Below are 20,932 nucleotides of genomic sequence, written 5' to 3' on the forward strand. Positions count from 1 at the left end.
TATTTATTATGTTTCTCATATATTCCTTTTAAAGGTTCAAATAACCCGACTGATGTAAAAGCACAATAAACACGATCAAACCCATTACCAATAAAATATGTTATTATATAACTAGCCACATTCATCTGCAAATAATGCTTAAAGCCTTTGGATACAGTTTTTTTTTTAATTTCTTTTTATTAATCAAGTACCTTGCAATAGCATTTACTGTAAAGTTTGTTAAAAAATATCACTTCTTCAAAAGAATAAATAGAGAGATTTTACCTCAACAGAAGTTGGATTATCAAAAACTGAATTAGTGAGATCTGGATAAACAAATTTCAACTTCATTTGCTGTTCCTTTGGATTTTGTTTTATAGCTTAAAAAGCTTAAGGTTGCAGTTCCGCATTTGCAATGGCCCTTGTGTATCAGAGGCCTAGCTTGCTGCCCCAGTTGGATAATCCCCCAGTGCAAGGACCACCCAAGAACAGTGCTCAGTATCTATCACCTCTCCTTGTTCCCAAGGAGAAGACCTTGAAACTTAAAATTGACATGAGGCACTTTGACCAGCCTGTGGTGGGGGTCAGGTGTGGCTGGGGAGAACAGGACCCCAGCTCACGCTGCTGACCCTCTTCTGTGGCAAAGGCCCTCCAGTGCCAATCAACTAAGATCAAAGCCCTGCAGTCCCCTGAGGACTTGTCTCTTAGAAAGAAGCCTCTCTGAGCAAGAAACTATGGAGGTAGCTCAAATGTGACATTACCAAAACTGAGCGTTGAAGCTGTAGGAAACTTTAATAATACTATCAATAATGATAACTTTTTAAAAAATTGAATCAACCATGTTAGAGGAAAGACTGAATTAGCTACATTGTTGCTATAGAGGATATTGTAAACTTACTGTCATAATGAAGAGAGGTTTAGAGAATAAGTAGTCAGAAATTCCCTCTCCTGTGAAAATAGACATTATTTCCCTATTCTTGTAACAAAGAACAACTAAAATCCCAGGAAATTATATTAAAACAAACCAACAAAACAAAAGAAGCAACAAAAGGAGAAATTGGAGGGGGAGACAAACCATGAGAGACTGTGGACTCTGAGAAATTAACTGAGGGTTTTGCGGGAGGGGGTGTTGGATGAGCCTGGTGGTGGGTATTAAAGATGGCACGTATTGCATGGAGCAATGGCTATGGTGCATAAACAGTAAATTCTGGAACACTGAAAATAGAATAAAATAAAGTAATTTTTTTTTAAAAGCATAAGAAGTTCTAGAAGATGGAGAGCAGGGGCACCTGGGTGTCACAGAGGGTTAAGTGTCTGCCTTCAGCTCAGGTCATTATCTTAGGGTCTTGGGGTCAAGCCCCGTCTCGGGTTCCTGATCAGCAAGGATTCTGCTTCTCCCTCCACCTCTGTTCTCCCACTTTTGTTCTTTCTTGAATAAATAAAATCTTTAAAAAAAAAAAAAAAAGATGAAGAAGAGGTGGTTGACCACCCAGGAAACTGGGAAATGACACGGTGGTGCAATCCCTGGGTTTTCTTTTTCCCTTATATATCCTGGACTTGGAGCTAAAGAATCTGACAACCCAATAGCTTCAATAGGTGCAGACAATAGAAGCTCTTCCCCCAAATTCTGCTATTTTAAGACAGAAGACCAGGAGATTTGCACTTGAACAAGACTTGAAAATGTTTAGACAGCAGCCACTGCACTTCCACCAAACACTACAGAAAAAGTGTAAGTTCTACCCTTGCCCATGTCAGCAGTGCTGAGTAGAGAGAGCCTAGATTTCCACTCATGCCAGGTAAATAAGGTGCCCAAACTCCCCAGATGGCTAAGTAGAAAGCCAGGATTTTAACTCTATGGAGCAGTAACAACTAGCTTCCTCCCCCTTTCTGGTGTCAGTGGATACCACGTGGGGAGCAGTAAAAAGCAGCTGTGTTCCATACATCCAGAAAGGTATCAGTGAAGGCCTGTTAGGGAGGTGGGACTCACATTCATGCCCAACAGTAACAGGGAGTTCCCGAACTCAGGTGCCAATGGAGGCTGAATGGAGAATCTGAACTTCTTCCCCTACATGCCAGTAATTAGATCAAACCAGAATCCTACATCCAGTCAAATTATCCTTCAGTGAAAAACAAAAATGAAAAACTAGGAAATAGCAGATGAGGAAAAACTTATTTCTAGCAGAAGTACTCTAAAAAATGGCTAAAGAAACTTTTCTAACAAGAAAGAAATGAAATTCTGGAATATCAGGAAGAAAAAAAGGACACAGTAAAGAAAAAAATGGGTAAAAATAATTGATTTTCTTATGAATCTTGAGTTTTCTAAGTTATGTTGGACCATGGAAACAAAAATTATAACACTATCTGATGTGGTTCTAAATTAATGTAGAGAAAATATTTAAGACAATTACACTATAGGTGGAGAAGACAAGCAGCTAATGTGATATAAAGGGGACAGGAATACTATAGCTCATTTGAACTTTTACTTTTTATCATTATTTTTTACTTGAACTTTTCTAAATAATGACAGAAGTAGAGCATGGTAAATTGTATTACACTGAATGTAGCCTAGAAAAAAAATCTACAATTCTGTACTCAAGAACTCTCTTTATGAATTAAAATGGGATTCTAAAAAGTGTTCCAGTAAGCCACAGGCAAACTGGAAAAAGAAAACGAAAGGAAATGATAACAACAGCAAAACAGAAAACAATAAATAAAACTGCAGACTTATGCCCTGGCTTTTTGATAAATACCCTTACATTTAAATGATCTAAGTACATCATTAAAATACAGAGTTTGGAGGGATAGATTATAAAACATGAACCAAAATATAGATTGCCATAAGAAGCTCATTTCAAATATATCAATATAGATTGTTTGAGGGGTGCTTGAGTGGCTCAATTCGTTAAGCCTCTGCCTTCAACTCAGGTCCTAATCTCAGGATCTTGGCACTGAGTCCCATGTCTGGCTCCCTGCTCACAGAGGTGTCTGCTTCTCTCTCTACTTCTATTGCTCCTTCCTGCTTATGCTCTCTCTCCCTCAATCTCTCTCTCTCAAATAGATTTTTTTTTATTTAAAAAAAATTTTTTATAAACATATACTGTATTATTAGCCACAGGGGTACAGGTCTGTGAATCGCCAGGTTTACACACTTCACAGCACTCACCATAGCATATACCCTCTCCAATGTCCATAATCCCACCACCCTCTCCTGACCCCTCTCCCCCCAGCAACCCTCAGTTTGTTTTGCAAGATTAAGAGTCTCTTATGGTTCGTCTCCCTCCTGATCCTATCTTGTTTCATTTATTCTTTTCCTGCCCTCCAAGCCCCCCACATTGCATGTCCACTTCCTCGTATCAGGGAGATCATATGATAGTTGTCTTTCTCTGCTTGACTTATTTCGCTAAGCATGATACACTCTAGTTCCATCCATGTCATTGTAAATGGCAAGATTTCATTTCTTTTGATGGCTGCATGGTATTCCATTGTGTATATATACCACTTCTTCTTTATCCATTCATCTGTTGATGGACATCTAGGTTCTTTCCATAGTTTGGCTATTGTGGACATTGTTGTTATAAACATTCAGGTGTATGTACCCCTTCGGAGCACCACGTTTGTATCTTTAGGGTAAATACCCAGTAGTGCAATCGCTGGGTCATAGGGTAGCTCTATTTTCAGCTTTTTGGGGAACCTTCATGCTGTTTTCCAGAGTGGTTGCACCAGCTTGCATTCCCAGCAACAGTGTAGGAGGGTTCCCCTTTCTCTGCGTCCTTGCCAGCATCCGTCATTTCCTGACTTGTTAATTTTAGCCATTCTGACTGGTGTGAGGTGGTATCTCATTGTGGTTTTGATTTGTATTTCCCTGAAGTTGTCTCTCAAATAGATTTTAAAAATCTTAAAAAAAAAAAGAAAGAAAAGAAAAGAAAGTAGGAGTGACTATATTAATATCAGATAAAGTAAACTTCAGAATGAAGAGACAGAGACAGAAATGTATAATGGTTAAAGGGTCAACCTATCAAGAAGATATAGCCATCCTACATGTGCATATACTAAACAACGAGCCAAAAAATCTATGAAACCGAAACTGATAGAATTGAAGTGGGAAATAGACAAATACATGATAACACATTTATATCAACATGCTTGTGTCAACAATGAATATCATACCAAGACAGAAAATCAACAAGGCTGTAGAAGACTAGGACAATACTGTTAACGAACAGTATCTAATTGATATTTATAGGATATTTCACCTCAATAACAGCACGATAAATTTTTTCAAGTTCCATGGAACATACAGGAGGATAAATCATAACTTGGGTCGTAGGACCAATCTCAACAAATTCAAAAGAATTGAAATCATGCAGAGTGTGTTCTCCTACCACAGTGGAATCATACTAAAAATCAAGGTATAAATATAACTGAAAAATCTCCAAATACTTAAAAACTAAAAGAAATACATCTAAATACTATGAGTCTAAGAGGAAGTCAGTTCAGAAAGTTCACAAGATATCACAAGATAACACAAGATATCACAAGATAAACACAAAAATCAACTGTACTTCTATATACTGGTGATGAACAACATGGGCACCAAAATTAAAAATATAAGTTCATTTAGAAAAAGATTCCCTATGTGGCATATATACACAATGGAATACTATGCAGCCAGCAAAAGAAATGAAATCTTGCCATCTGTGATAACGTGGATGGAACTAGAGGGTATTATGCTTAGCGAAATAAATCAATCGGAGAAAGACAACTATCATGTGATTTCCCTGATATGAGGAAGTGGAGATGTAACATGGGGGGTTAAGGGGGTAGGAGAAGAATGAATGAAGCAAGATGGGATTGGGAGGGAGACAAACCATAAGTGAGTCTTAATCTCACAAAACAAACTGAGGGTTGCTGGGGGGAGGGGTTTGGGAGAGGGGTGTGGGGTTATGGACATTGGGGAGGGTATGTGCTATGGTGAGTGCTGTGAAGTGTGTAAACCTGGTGATTCACAGACCTGTACCCCTGGGGATAAAAATACATTATATGTTTATAAAAAATAAAAAAATAATAAATAAAAATATATAAACCAAAAACATCCTTGATAAAGGAAATATTTCTAAAAGTTCATTAATAATTGTTTTATAATTATTTATTTAACACTCCATTTTAAAATTTTTATTTTATATGTTATATAAAATTATAATACTTTATTACAATGTATTATTAATATTGTATTAATTTTTCACTATTGCATATTCAGGAGTTTATAAATACTTGGTGTCAGCAGAGTTTTATTGGAAGGAAGTTTGAATGAACATCAGAGTATTTACCTTCTGGTATTAATTCCATCACTTCCAAACCACATGACCTTAAATCAATTATTTAAAATCAACAAGTGGGACTTTAAGATTTGAATCTTTCATGACCTTGCAAAAGTTACGTACCCTCCCTGGGACTCATCCATCATATGTTATTTAGAGTTACACCTTATGCAGTAGGTGCTATATAACCTTTATCTTTCACTATTATAACTATTAAGTTGAATTATATGATCTGAGAATTGTTTCTAGCATTTAGGAGAATACAAGGATTAATATAAGAACCTTTGTTTTGTAGGTGCTTGAAATTCCTGTTCAAGGTTCATCTGTATGTTGTGCGAATATTCCCAGCGTCACAACAGGGGTGGGTCCAAGTCAGAACACTTTAAAAGTATTATTCTTTCATTCTACAAATACTTTCAGAGTAACTTTCATTCTCCATGAACTTGTATAGGTCTTAAAACTAAACAAATGAATATATTATGTGAAAAATGATGGTTGACACTCCTGTGTGGGAAATTGTCTGAATGCATTAGTGCCCTTGAAGCTCAATACCAGGCATGCTTTCCCAGTCGGCACCATGCAGCAAGTCACCCAGATTAAAATGCTCAAATCACACAACTTTTAAAATCACACAGCTGATCAAGTCACATCACAGAGTGACAAGCACTCTGGCAGATGTCCAGACACTCGGGATAGGGTGCACATGAGATGGAAGATCCTCGCTACCAGAATTCTGGGCACTACAATGCTCACATGTCCAGACACCTGGTCTGCCACATCAGCCTTCCTATTGATGGTGTGGATACAAGGACAGACCTTAGGTTCAAACCGTGGGACCCACAGAGAGAAAGTGCCCCGGGCTAATAACGTACTTGCTCTATTTGAGACACACAGGGTCAAGTAGCTTGGCACCGCAGTAGCTTGGCAATCAGCTCAGTGAAAAGTCATGGGATTTGTGTTTTAGTGAGCAGAGAACCTATGGGGCCAGAATGGGTCTTACTGACATGTGGTTAAATTAAAATTTCATGAAAATTAAGAACCCATGCCTATTGAGTGTACCCTGAACATTTAGTGATCCTTATATATTTCTATATCATGACTATTTAGTTCATAAATATCTCTGAGTCCTCATCCCTTCCCTTGTTTGATACACATGCTCTACTCTCTCACTACATGTCATACTTAACACATCATATGAATTCTGTACATATATATATATATATATATATATAAAATCACAATAGTTTTACTTACCCGCAACTTATCTGTCTGAAATATCCTAGAGGTTTTGTGTTTGATACAAATTTATTTATGAAAGCAGAAGCACATTATATGTATGAAGAAAAATAAAGTAGCTTGGGCCAAGGTTTAGCCTCAAGTCAGCTAGGACAATACCCCCACCACTGCCTCCCCCCAGCGCAGTGAGCTCAGCTCTTCCCCTTTCTAGTACCTCTCAAGAGGTCCCAAGGGGAAGAATTTCCCATGTCTCTGCACTGATCCTGATGTTTCTGCCTTCCTGCCCCTCTGGGTGCTCTTGTCCCAGTGCCCCTGGGCCATGATCCCATCTTTCTCTAGTTGGTGTTTATAGCCTGCTTGCTGGTCTCCCACTGTCACTGTCGCTCTCTCTGTTCTTTTCACACTGAGACCCTTGGCACAGCTTCTCTTTCTGCTACTGCATATAGGAATTCTTTATCAGCCTTCTCACCTGGCCATCTCAGGGTGCACCTCAATGTCCTGGGTGGCAGAAAGATGTTTCTTTCTTCACATGTCTTACCTTTGTTTTAGCAATCTCATAGCAGAATCATTAATTTCTATCTCCCTATATCTTTATCTATATCCACATCTATATCTCTCTCTTGATGTATCATTTACCTATTTGTCTTTCTGTCTTTCTGTCTATCTAACTATCTAATTTTGCTAGTCACAGAATGCTTATATTGTTTTCTTCCAGTATTTGGACCTTGAACACTCTGTCAGTGACTTCCATGTCCATTTCCACATTTTGGATCTCAGTGAGAAACTCCAAGTGCATCAAACAGGTTTGTAGATACCAAATTCCAACTGTGATAAGACCTCTAATCATCCCAATAGATTTTGATGACACTGTATAGATCAAAATTTGCATTGAGCTGCCATTGGGAATAGGATATCATTTGAAACCATAGATATGCAGCCACAAAAGTTTTTATATCAGGCAAATTTTAATGGACAATGTAAATCAAACTTTGGCAAATATTTTTTATAAAGGGCCAAATGGTGAATATTTTTGGCTTTTCAGGCCATCTGGTTTCTGCCACAACTACCCAAATCTTCTACTGTAGGACAAAACAGACATAAATAATACAGGAATGGGTGTGGGTGTGTTCCAGTTTTTTACAAAAACTGGTGGCAGACAGAAGTTGTCAACCTCTGGTCTAAGTCATACTTCCCTCTTAGAAATAGAGTTAACATTTCTCCAAGTGATACATGTGAGGATCTCAGAATCAATGAATTATTCTTCCAGGACTGGGATACATTGGGAGAAAAATTAGAGAAGGATACCTACTTCCATGGCATTTACACTCCAGTGATAGAAGGCAGAAAATGTAGAAGCTAAATAAAATAGATAGCTTATTTTATAGTGATAAATGATAAAAAGCATATAAGGGAGATGGGATCTGTTGAGGTGTGGGCTTCAAGGTGAAATTTGAGCCAAATCTTGAAAGAGATGAGATAGCAGACCATGTGAGTAACTGGGGAAAGAACTTATGAGGCCTGCCATGGAGAAGAGCTGTAAGGTTTGATGAAATGCAAAATAATGCAGCTGAAACAGTGTTAAAGGGAGGAAAAAGTCTTAAGAAGTGAAGGAAGAGAGGGGCACTGGATGGCTCAGTCAGTTTAGTGTCCTACTCTTGATTTTGGCTCAGGTTGTGATCTCAGGGTTGTGAGATGGAGCCCTAGGGTGGTCTGTGCTGAGCATGGAGTTTGCTTAAGATTCTCTTTCTTCTCTTCCTCTACCTCTTCCCCTTCCTCTTCTTCTTCCCTTCCCCCCATACTGCTGCACATGAATGCATGGGTACACTATATCTCTCACCAAAAAAAAAAAAAAAAAAAAAAAAAAAAAGAAGGAGCAGAACCTAAACTAAATGGGCCATGTTATGTAGGGCTTTGTAGACCAAGAAATCAGTTAATGGGTTACTCTCAGTTACTCTCAGTGAGATGGGAGTCATTGGATGATTTGGGTAAAGATTACTTCTTCTTTCATCTTTCTTTCACTTGTCTGCCTTTTTATTCATGCTTAGTGCATATTCTCCTGTCTTCTCTTTCTTCCTATTTTTCTTTTGTGAATATAATGGATTCTACAGAGTGCTGGATGTTGTACTATTTACTTGAGACACAGAGATGGCATATTACCTAAATTCAGATTATAGACTCCTAAAAAGGTAGGAAAGTTGTACAAGAATTGCAGTACATGATGGTATATGCTAAGTGAGAGTTTAGAGAACTAGGAGTCCATGGAAAGGTGACATCTCAGCATGGTGCTGAAAATAGACTATCAAAAATTGGTTGGCAAACATTCTGATTAAATTATCTGACTCTTGAATAACACATTGACATTAACAAAGCAGAAAGGAATATGGTCTAAATTAAGGGGTATCTCATGTCGGGAGGGAAGGGTGAGAGAACATAATACAATTGGTTAAGTACTTATGCTTAGCTCCATAGAGCATACCTGTGGTGGTCAGGTGTAGAAAATGTTAGAGAAGTGTGAAGGGCATATGATGAAGGGCCTATACACATCACACTACATTCTCCTTCAAATGCAATGCCATTTAACTGAGAATCTATTAATATGCTCTTAACTAAAACATCCATGTAGCTTTGCAGCAGTCTGTATTGTGTTCTGCTCATAAAATACATTTTAGCTTTATTTATTTGATGAGCACTAGTATATTCTGGAGAGGATGTTGTATATTTCAACATTTAAACAGTTTTTGACTTTCTTAAGCCACAGAAATGTTTAAACATATATATCTATAAAATGCAAAGATGCAATTAAGTATAGAGAGCCACGACTTGGATGGGTAATGAGTCCATTAGAATCTCAAACTAATATAGCAGTGTCTCATGGTGGAAATTTCCCATTGTATCATCTTCATCCTATTAACATTTAACGTGAATTCTAGTTTATTTACTACCATACGGATTCAGTTGTGACACTTCCATAAAAGTCGTAAATAAATGTCTGGCATAAAAATGAAGAGGATGTTTCACATGACCAATGATGTACCATGCCTTGAAGTTGTATTTGAAAACAAGTTTAGCTATGATCAAGTTCTGTCCATTTATATAGTAATTACAATTTGTAATTTTTCCAAGTTACTTGGAAAGCATTTCCTCATATCTTCCGAGCAAGTTGGGAAATTTTTCAAGCCTTCAAGTTTACAAGTAGTAGGCTAAGAAATTCAATGTTATTTTTTGTTGTTGTTTTTGTACAAAACCTAAATGATCAATCTGATAAGATATTATACTTCAAAATTTTTGAAAGTTTTAAATAGCTTTGCATATATTTCATTTAAGATCTATTAACTTGGTAATTTCATGTTTTAGCACTTTGAGCTTTTTAGAACAGAATTAAATTGAAACAAAATTTCCTTTGACAATTAGGGAAATACTAAGATTAAAATTAATAATGTATCTCTTAGTTAAGTAATTTTGAGAAATACTAGCTATGACTACATTGAACAGGTTTCTCAGTATGTTTAATAGACCATACTTTGCATTAAAAATTGCCATGGGGGGCCACCTAGGTGGCTCACTGGGTTGAGCCTCTGTCTTTGGCTCAGGTCATGGTCCCAGGGTCCTGGGATCAAAACCCGCATGGGGCTCTCTGCTCAGCAGAGAGCCTGCTTCCCCATCTCTCTTTGCCTACCTCTCTGCCAGCTTGTGATCTCTTTCTCAAAAATAAAATATTTTTTAAAAATTGCCAGGGGGTTAAAAAAATCACAGAATTGTTTTGTCTATATAACATCTGCCAGGGCTTTATCAAATCACAGAATAAAACTTAGTACATTTTTTAAAATACAGTAAAAAGTTAGGTAAGTATATTTAAAAGGAAGTCATTAGATTTGGAACTTCATTAAGGACAAACCTCATTGAGAAGTAACATTAATATTTTTTGGAATAAGAAAGATGATGGAGAAAAGTAAATGTTCTGAATGTTTGAAACTACTTGATGAACCTGAAAATACATACTAATGGTATCGTGTAATAAAATATTTTAAAAATGATTTTGAAAACCAAACTCAAACTGCTGCCCATGGAGCTTGATCTCAGGACTCTGACTTCAGGACCTAGTAGAAACCAAGAGTCCAACACTCAACTGACTGAGCCACCCAGGTGCCCCTATATGATTTTTTATATAGAAAATATTTATAATAAAATGTTTATTATATTTGTGAATACTTCCCATTTTATCCTTGTTATATTTACTCATTCTTTCATCATCTGAAGAATTTTTCCATCATTTTCTTTCTTGATTTAACCACTGTTCTTGAAGAATTTCTTTATTCTAAGATTTGAGTCCATCTGTACTTTGTTTTCTAAGCTTTTAATATAATGTCATGAGACAAACTATTTAGTCCATGATTTATTATTAAACAAAATCTGTCATTTGATTGTTTTACATTTTTTTCTCATAGACACACACACATTTTATAAGAATATGGTATTTTGGACGCCTGGGTGGCTCAGTGGGTTAAGCCACTGCCTTCGGCTCAGGTCATGATCTCAGGGTCCTGGGATTGAGGCCCACATCGGGCTCTCTGCTCAGCAGGGAGCCTGCTTCCTCCTCTCTCTCTGCCTGCCTCTCTGCCTGCTTGTGATCTCGCTCTGTCAAATAAATAAATAAAATCTTTAAAAAAAAAAAAAAGAATATGGTATTTGGCTAACTGACTCATTTTTAAGCTCTGAAGTTGTCATTAGGGGAAAAATGTGAGAATTATTGCATTTTCTCACACTTGTATCATAACGTATTCTTGCTTTTATTTTGAATAGCCATAAAGAATATTTTAAAATTTTCAGTCCTTGAGACACTTAATCAAAATGTGATCTGATATAACTGGAATATATCTGTTCTCCACCTTTCTCCCATATCAGGGACAAATGTTTCATCTTCTTCACATCCACAAATACTTTTCATCTCCTAGGGAAAGGAGAAGTCCACTTCCTTGTTCTGCTTGACCTTAATTCTTAAAGTTTCCTTTATAAATAAACATTATATCTTCTGAGGAAGGTCTTCTCCTTGCCTATTGATGGAAAATTCCAACCAGTCAACTGTTAAGCTAAAGAGCTCTTTATGTTTGTTTGTTTTTTAATTTTTTTATTAAAATTCAATTTAGATAACATATATTGCATTATAAGGTAGAATTTAGTGATTCATCAGTTGCATACAACACCCAGTGCTCATTACATCAAGTGATCTCTTTAATGACCATCACCCAGTTAACCCATTCTCCTACCACCTCCCCTCCAGCAACCCTCAGTTTGTCTCCTAGAGTTAAGAGTCTCTTATGGTTGGCTTCCCTCTAAAGAGCTCTTTAAATACCTTTTATGCTACTCTTCTCAGGTACGAATCTTCACCAGTTCTCTGATGTGGATTTTCTTCTCTCCAGCCTATAGATGAAAACAGAACCACTACTACTTACTCTTTTTAACCCAAATGGATAAGTGGAGATGTGAGGACTCAATTTGAGTGCTCCTAAAGGCAAAGCTTACCACACCAACAGCCATCCTAAATCTATAGGCATGGGCTCACCTATTTCAAATTATTTATAAATGAGAATTCATTATATCCAAGCAACCATGGTTGTTGCTCAAGAGTGCACGGCTGTCCAAATGTCAGGCTGTTTTGATATAGCAGAATACATGATTAACCCATCAGGAACTGTAGGCGTCTTTAACCCCCATTGCTGTGTCCTGGGCATGGCTCTAGAGACTCAGGGGACCTAGGTTAAAGGAAAATACTCTCCCACTTTGGAGCTTATGTTCCTGCAGAAAATAAGCTTACCGAAGGGAAAGTGAAAACATGCCCTCAGGGGTAGGGGAGCTGTTTGACAAGTTTTCTGGTGGATATTCATACTGCAAGGGGCAATTAAGACCTTCTTTAGGGGTGCCTGGGTGGCTCAGTGGGTTAAAGCCTCTGCCTTCGGCTCGGGTCATGATCTCAGGGTCCTGGGATCAAGCCCCACATCGGGCTCTCTGCTCAGTGGGAAGCCTGCTTCCTCCTCTCTCTCTGCCTGCCTCTCTGCCTACTTGTGATCTCTGTCTGTCAAATAAATAAATAAAATCTTTAAAAAAAAAAAAAAAAGACCTCCTCTATACCAGACCACTCCTGGTGGTAAATCTGCATTTTTTGGAAATCGTATGCATTTCACAGCTTCTTCCTGTATACAGTGGCACAGATTTCACATAGGTTTCCTGCTTTCCTTCCTCCTAACAAAGTTTGATAGGGCTGCTGCACCACAGCTCAGCCACCCCAGAAAAGCCTTTCATGCTTCTTTATCCACTCTGAAATCAGCAGCCGTATTGCTACTGTTAATAATAGCAGCCACTATATACTGGCTTCTTTTTGTACTAAGGGCTTTTTTATTATTTATTCAATTCAATTCTCTCAATTACCCTATTAAATAAGCAGTACAATTTCCATTTAGCAGGTGGGGAAACAAAAGGAGGGAAGAACACACAGAGAGAAGGAGCGGACATGGTTTCCTCATGGGGATTTGTCAGACCCAAAGCCCACTCTTTTTATACTAGACTGTAGGGTGAAATTACCAAGACCAGACAAAATGCCTTCACCTGGTTAAAGTGTACATGGTTCTTTAAGAAAGTATCCTTTTTTATTAAATCATACTACATAGTGAGAAATAATTTCCAGTCTCAATGAACTTCTGCAAAATGAATACCACCACCACCATAACCAACATCTGGATCAAGAAAAGGCTGTGACTAGTACCCTGAAAGTCCCTATCATACTTCCTTCTAGTCCCCCAATCCATGGGTAACCCCTTTACCCTGAGAAGGAGGATGGTTATAGTGAAATCAGTTTTGGAGAACAAAGCAACCCAGTGTTGAGAGAGACTTTGGACAGAAAGGCTTTCCACAGATAGTATAATGCAGGTAGAATCCAGCAGTAATCATCTCAGGGGACAATCCTTGGCTAAGTAGATGACACAAGAGCCATTGCACACCCCACAGAGCACAGAGACACAGATACTTTTTAGGGATATTATTTGGAAATTTTGCAAGCTGCACATAGCCCAAGTCTAAAAGAGCCTCGTTGTGGGGCCACAAGTTGATGTGCATGCTGTGGTGTGTTCCCTGACCTCCCTCAGCACTGTCATAAATCCTAAACTCCCACCCAAGGCTAGCCTCCCACAGAAACATAGACAATTTTATATCACCGAGTCGCGTGTGCAGTTCCTACTCTGGGAAGTATTTAGTTTGTGCCGAATCAGAAGCAATGTTGGGGATGGATATGTGTTTCTGAGAAAAATGCAAATTATGATAATAAAGAGGCTGGAAACAACAGAGAGAAATTTTTAGGAAATTAAGTATTCTCACAAGGGGATCTCTTAGGGGGAAAATATTGGTCGGATGTGTGTCTCTTCTCTCTCTGTTTCTCTCTCTCTCTCTTTTTTCTATTTGTCAGGCTGCACTCCATTTATAACTACTTGTGCTTTGATTCAATTAGATTTGAGAAGATTGATGTCTGAGGGGTGCAGAGAGCTGGTTGTGACTATATCCTGCTATTGGAGCATAAAGTATAAAGATCGCCAATAAAAAAATATAGGATGTGGCGAAAACTGCCATTCCACGTCAGTGCATCCTGGTCTAGTTGTAAAACAATTATCTTATTTACATGACTGTGTCTATGCTCATAGTGACAGCATAAGAAAAAGACGTGTGTGTGAGAGAGAGAGAGAAAGAGAGAGAGAGGGAGAGAGAGAGAATACACACAAAGATTGAAAGATAGTTTGGGGCTCAGTTTAATAAATCTTTATAGTGTGCACTCTATCCTCTTGGCCTTATCCCATACCCTGGGATAAAAAGGCCCTTTCAAATTATTGGAAAAATCGGGAGGACACACATTTTTACACTACAGTAAATTAACTACTATGAGAAGTGATGGTATAGGGTGTACAAGGAGGAAGGTTACCAAAAATAGTAAGCTGGCCCACAGTCTTCCTGGAGGAGAGAGCACCTGAATTAAGTCAGTCAGACGAAGAAGAGATAAACAACCATGCTAGACAGATGGAGTAGCCCAAGCAAGGGCTCAAAGCTAAAAGAAAAAGAAAAATGCATTCAAGAAGCTCTCCATAAAGTAATGAGTGTGCCAGAGGCCAGGAAGGTCCACCACACAGAGGTCTTGAGGGCTTTTCACACCAACCTGAGGGACATGGGTTTAATTCCAAGGCTGAGGTAGAGCCTCTGAGGGCCACAATACTAAGATTTGAGGATTTGTACTTGAATGAAATATCTCTGACAGATGTGTAGAGATAGGGTTTGAGGGGGATTGAGATTTGAGGCAGAGAGCAAAGGCGGACTACATCTTATACTCTGGCAAATCAATGGTTCAGAGTTCGGTGATAAATAGAACTATTCAAAAATTTTTAAATGTTAATTAAAGTTTCATTAGGTTAACTTGTCTTACCAAGTGTTTTCCAAATATATTTGAACAAAGAAATGTCTCTCTCTCTCTCTCTCTTATCTTTTTTAACCTAAACCCATAAAATTCTAAAGAAAACATAGGGGGAAAGTTCCTTGACATTAATTTTGGTCATTTTTTTGGATATGACACCAAAAGCCCAGGAAACAAAGGCAAAAGTAAATAAGTGGGACTACATCAAACTAAAAACTTCTGCACAACAGAGGAAATAATCAACAAAACGAAAAGGCAAGCTACAGAATGAGAGAAAATACTTGCAAACCCTCTATCCAATAACAGGTTGATTGCCAAAGCATATAAAGAACTCATACAACTCAACAACATAAAACCCAAATAATCTGATTAAAAATGGGCTAAGAATATGAATAGATATATTTCCAAAGAAGATATACTATTGGCCAACAGGTGTAAGAAAATGTGCTCAACATTTTTAAACATCAGGGAAACACAAATCGAAACCACAATGAGGTATCACCTTACACCTGTTAGGATAGCTATTATCAAAAAGACAAGAGAGAAGAAGTATTGGTGATGGTGTGAAGAAAACTAAACCCTCCTGTGCTGTTGGTGGGAATGTAAATTGGAACAACTATTATGGGAAACAGTACAGAGTTTCTTAAAAAAATTAAAAATAGAACTGCCATATGCTCCTGCAATCCCACTTCTGGGTATATGTCCAAAGGAAATGAAATCACTACCTCAAAGATGTAGCGGTGCCCCCATGTTTATTGCAGTGTTATTCACAACAGCCAAGATGTGGATACAGCCTAAGTGCCCAGTGACTAAGAATTGATTTAAAAATTTAGTATATATACACAATGGAGTATTATTCCGCCATAAAAAGAAGGAAATCCTGTCAGTGTGGATGGATCTGGAGAACATTATTCTGAGTAATGTAAGTCAGAAAGAGAAAAAGGAATAAATACTATATGATGTCACCTATATGTGGGATCTAACAAAATGCTAAGCTCTTGAAATCAGAGAGTAAAGTGCTGGTTACTAAGGGCTGGGAGTGGAAGAAATGGGGAGAGATTGGTCGAGGGGTACAAAACTTTCAGTTATAAAATGAATAAGGTTTGGAGATCTGATATATAGCATCATGGTTGTAGTTAATAATACTACCCTGCAGGGCACCTGGGTGGCTCAGTGGGTTAAGCCTCTGCCTTTGGCTCAGGTCATGATCTCAGGGTCGTGGGATCGAGCCCCACATGGGGCTCTCTGCTCGGCGGGGAGCCTGCTTCCTCCTCTCTCTGCCTGCCTCTCTGCCTACTTGTGATCTCTGTCAAATAAATAAATAAAATCTTTAAAAAAAAATAATACTATCCTGCATGACTGAAACCTGCGAGGAGAATAGATCTTGTGTTCTCACCCACAGAGAAAGATAACCGTGAGATAATGGATGTATTAATTAGCTTGATTGTGGTCATCATTTCACAGGGTACAGGTATAGGAAATTTTCACTTTGTGTACCTTAAATAACTTTTAATTCATCAATTATAACTCAAAAGCCTGGGGGGGGGGGAAACTAGAAAACACCTTACAGATGCTGGTACATTAGAGAACTGGTTGTCAAACCCGTGTAATACCACGGAGCCTAAATTCTGTGCAGAGGGAAATTCCCATTCCCACCAGACACATGGTTCCTGAGGGCATGTCCTTGGAAAAGGACATCGAGTCAGAGTCAAATAAACAGATTCCTCAGTTATAGCTCCGTCACCGCCAGCTCTGTGACTATGGGTGGATCTCTCAAAGTTGCTGTACCTTCATTCTTTATATGTAAAAAGGATACAGAAAAAACATATCTGCATCATGGGGCTGTATTAATAACTAAATGATTTTGTGTGTGTGTGTGTGTGTGTGTGTGTGTGTGTGTGTTAACACAAAAGGAGGACCCATGGTCCATCCACTAGAGGAAAGAAAGAAAGCAAATGGATTAAAACACAGAGGATTTGAAATTCGGACTCCAACTTCAGCAGACACTCACAGTAATGATGCATCTGGCCCAACTATTTGGAAAGCATATCTGAAAATTGTGAATGAAAATGACAGCGTATTTTTTTTTCAATTTATTTATTTTCAGAAAAACAGTATTCATTATTTTTTCACCACACCCAGTGCTCCATGCAAGCCGTGCCCTCTATAATACCCGCCACCTGGTACCCCAACCTCCCACCCCCCCCGCCACTTCAAACCCCTCAGGTTGTTTTTCAGAGTCCATAGTCTCTCATGGTTCACCTCCCCTTCCAATTTACCCAAATTCCCTACTCCTTTCTAACACCCCTTGTCCTCCATGCTATTTGTTATGCTCCACAAATAAGTGAAACCATATGATAATTGACTCTCTCTGCTTGACTTATTTCACTCAGCATAATCTCTTCCAGTCCCATCCATGTTGCTACAAAAGTTGGGTATTCGTCCTTTCTGATGGAGGCATAATACTCCATAGTGTATATGGACCACATCTTCCTTATCCATTCATCCGTTGAAGGGCATCTTTGTTCTTTCCATAGTTTGGCGACTGTGGCCATTGCTGCTATAAACATTGGGGTACAGATGGCCCTTCTTTTCACGATATCTGTGTCTTTGGGGTAAATACCCAGGAGTGCAATTGCAGGGTCATAGGGAAGCTTTAAATAACGGCAAGTGCCCCCTAATCCAGAACCGATTATTGCTACCTTCATTGGCAAATAATCCATTTGTTTACATGGTATAATTTGAAGGACCAGAAGAACAGACTGATCCTATAGTTATCTTTACCAATACCAAACATTTCTTTTGTTTTTTTTTTAAGGATTTTATGTATTCATTTGACAGAATCAGAAGTAGGCAGAGAGGCAGGCAGAGAGAGGAGGAAGCAGGCTCCCTGCTGAGCAGAGAGTCCGATGTGGGGCTCCATCCCAGGATTCTGGGATCATGACCTAAGCCAAAGGCAGAAGCTTAACCAGGTGCCCCAATACCAAATATTTCTTTAACAGGAAACAAAACTTTCCTGAAATAGAGAGAAGAGCAGCAGCTAAAATGTAGAGTATTTACTATGTACCCGAGTGGTATCTTCTGCATTTCAGTCAACGTTCAACAAATTTACGAACTACATATCAAGATTTACACACATATTTATTATTATTTTTATAGATATTTCTCATTACTTATTAAATAAATCTAAGCAAGGTTAAATAGTCTAAGGCCAACCAGGTCATATTCAAAAGTCAAAATAGAATTGGGTTTGATCTGAAATAAAATATAATTTTGCCCCACAGAATTTGAAAATAAAATAAAAAACAAAAGACTGGTAATTGCAATAAGATGATTTAAAAAAAAAAAAAAAGCTAAACAAAATATAAGGAATTCCAGACTTGATTCCACAGGAACATAGAACCCAGGGGTCAGTATGTATAGTAAGCTTGTTTTGTCACCTATCTAACAAGTTTGGGACCCCCTGTAACAGATTATATATTTTTTTCCTTTCTTCTTTTAGCCTACATTAAGTGATATGATGAAACAGCTAAAAGAAATTGAAGATTTTATTTGTTTTAGTGAAATTAAGACTACTGAAGAACTTTCCAGAAGTTATCAGAGTCAGATTTCAAGTAATCAAGTTTTCAACTACTTTTTAAAAAAGATTTTATTTATTTATTTGACACAGAGAGAGACAGCGAGAGAGGGAACACAAGCAGGGGGAGTGGGAGAGGAAGAAGCAGGCTCCCCACAGAGAAGGACTCTGGGATCATGACCTGAGCTGAAGGCAGATGCTTAAAGACTGAGCCACCCAGGCGCCCTGCATCTGCTTTTCTTAATAGATATTGTGACACGTATTTTACTGTTTGCTTTGGTTGTTGGAAAGGTTAAGACAGTTATTAACCCACTGTAGATAGGCAATGCTACAAATCTCCCCTGATCCCATTATAATATTGTAATTTTTTTCTTTGTATCTTTCTTCATTTTATTATGATCCAATTTAATCCTCTATGTATGTTTGTATAATATACTTGTATAATATATAATTAAAACCAATTATATATTTGCATATGTAAATATATTTTTAGAATATATCTTTATATTCTAATATATTTTTATATGCTATATAATAAGTTTATTGTTATATAAATTTTCAAACTACCTCATTTACCTTCTGATCATAAAAGAAAAATATAAATGCATGCAAAAAAGATCATAAGACTTCCAAAGACCTCAGCAAATTGTGTTTCTGACAGTATCATATTCATTCCTTTGAGAGTAGCTCTGTTTTCACTGAGTAGATCGGGAAGCAACCAGAGGAGGGAAAGAATGAGAAAGTGAGATGGGAAACCGAAAGAGACAGAAGTAAACTCTCTGTCAGTTTCTTAGAATCATCCTAGCTGATAAGATAGATGTTGTCTGTTTAAATGGTATAATTTGTCACAAGCATTCATTTTAACACATAACTAGAATCTAATACTCTCCATAGTATACTGTGTTCTGAAACACTAGATTTATCCTCAGCATATCTGCTATAGGCAACTAATTTCTATGTCACTCTGATTATTTTTCACCAAGAGAGAAAAATAACTGGCAATGTAATCAATATTTACTTTCCATGAACTCTTCTTTATTGTCAAGATATTCCTACTGCTTGAAGAAATTTTGACCAAAGTATAACATTTGTCTGGTTGTTTCCTTCCCTGTGGTTACAATGGAGCTAATTCTACTTCTAAATTCTTTTTTCTTACAAGCAACTGTTTCTGTGGTATGCTTGGGGACATGGGGATTTTGCTTTCCAGTTCAGATTAATAAAGTCTGATGAATACAGATTTTTCTTCCAGATAAGTTCAGAAGTATTTGGGTAGATTTTTAAAATTTCACCAATAATAGAAAAATAAAAGAGAATCTGTTTTGTAGTAGTAAACTCATTATAATCAAACCCATTGAACCTACCATTAAAACCTACACGTTTTAAGGGTCTTTTGCATACTCGTTAAATGACACATTATCCATCTGTAAATTCTGCAGATGTTTTGAACCAGCGAGGAGAAGGCAGATGTAATTTAAATGTGCATTGTTCTTTTAGTATTTCTGGGTTTCTGGGGAAGTGTCTGGTCTTTTGGCCGATGGCTTAGGATTTCAGCAGCTTTTCTTTGGGTTAGCAAGAAAGCTCGTTATGGGGAGAGATGACAAGGGTTGAAGAAATTTATAATAGAAAAGAAACACAATAAAGAAATTCTCTGTTAAAAGCCAATGCAAATTCCATTAAATAGATATTTGTAATAAAGAATCACATTTGTAAAGGAAGCAGAAATTCTCTTTTTTGCTTTGGATTAATTGTGTACCAGATTCACTATAAAGAGATTGGCTTAATACTTATATCCAGGATATTACCAGTGATATAAGCCTCACTTAATTACACAGAGAGAAATGAACATTTATTGAGATCTTACTGGCCATACACTATTCCCGATGATTTCAAATATTTTGCCTTACCAGTGCAATTAACCCCAGTTTTTCAGAAGATTACATAAATGATCTAAGAGATTTTTGAGTAACTCCATGTCACAAAGCTAGTAGCTTATATATCTGGAATTTGATTCCGCCCCTATCTGCTCCCAAGCCTCATCCCTAAACTGTGTCAGACTGACTTCAACTGAATTGCAGTTCTTAAAAAAAGTATTTGCAATTTTGGAGATAGTTATAATTTTATACTTCTCAATTACAACTATCCTCCACTGGTCCAAGATTCTTACTGGAATTTGTATAATTGCAGTGTACAAATCTATTAAAATATATGACTGCTTTGACTCTTGTTACTAATTTATTTAGTCTCGTTTCAGTAGTGAAAATCTTATAATATATCCACTAATTTCTCTTATTAAATGGTCCAGAAATTTTGCAACATGAAATATATCATATTCTCCCCTCTCAGATTTGCTGTCCAGTTGCATTAAAGGCCGAATGTGGG

At 37.5% G+C, this 20,932-nt stretch overlaps 1 pseudogene; it reads left to right on the top strand.

The window, feature by feature from the left end:
* Positions 1-394: 394 nt before the first annotated feature.
* Positions 395-20,932, top strand: part of LOC122903536 — a 50,486-nt pseudogene continuing 29,948 nt past the window's right edge.

Source organism: Neovison vison, chromosome 3, assembly GCF_020171115.1.
Source record: "Neovison vison isolate M4711 chromosome 3, ASM_NN_V1, whole genome shotgun sequence".
NCBI classification, from domain to species: Eukaryota; Metazoa; Chordata; class Mammalia; order Carnivora; family Mustelidae; genus Neogale; species Neogale vison.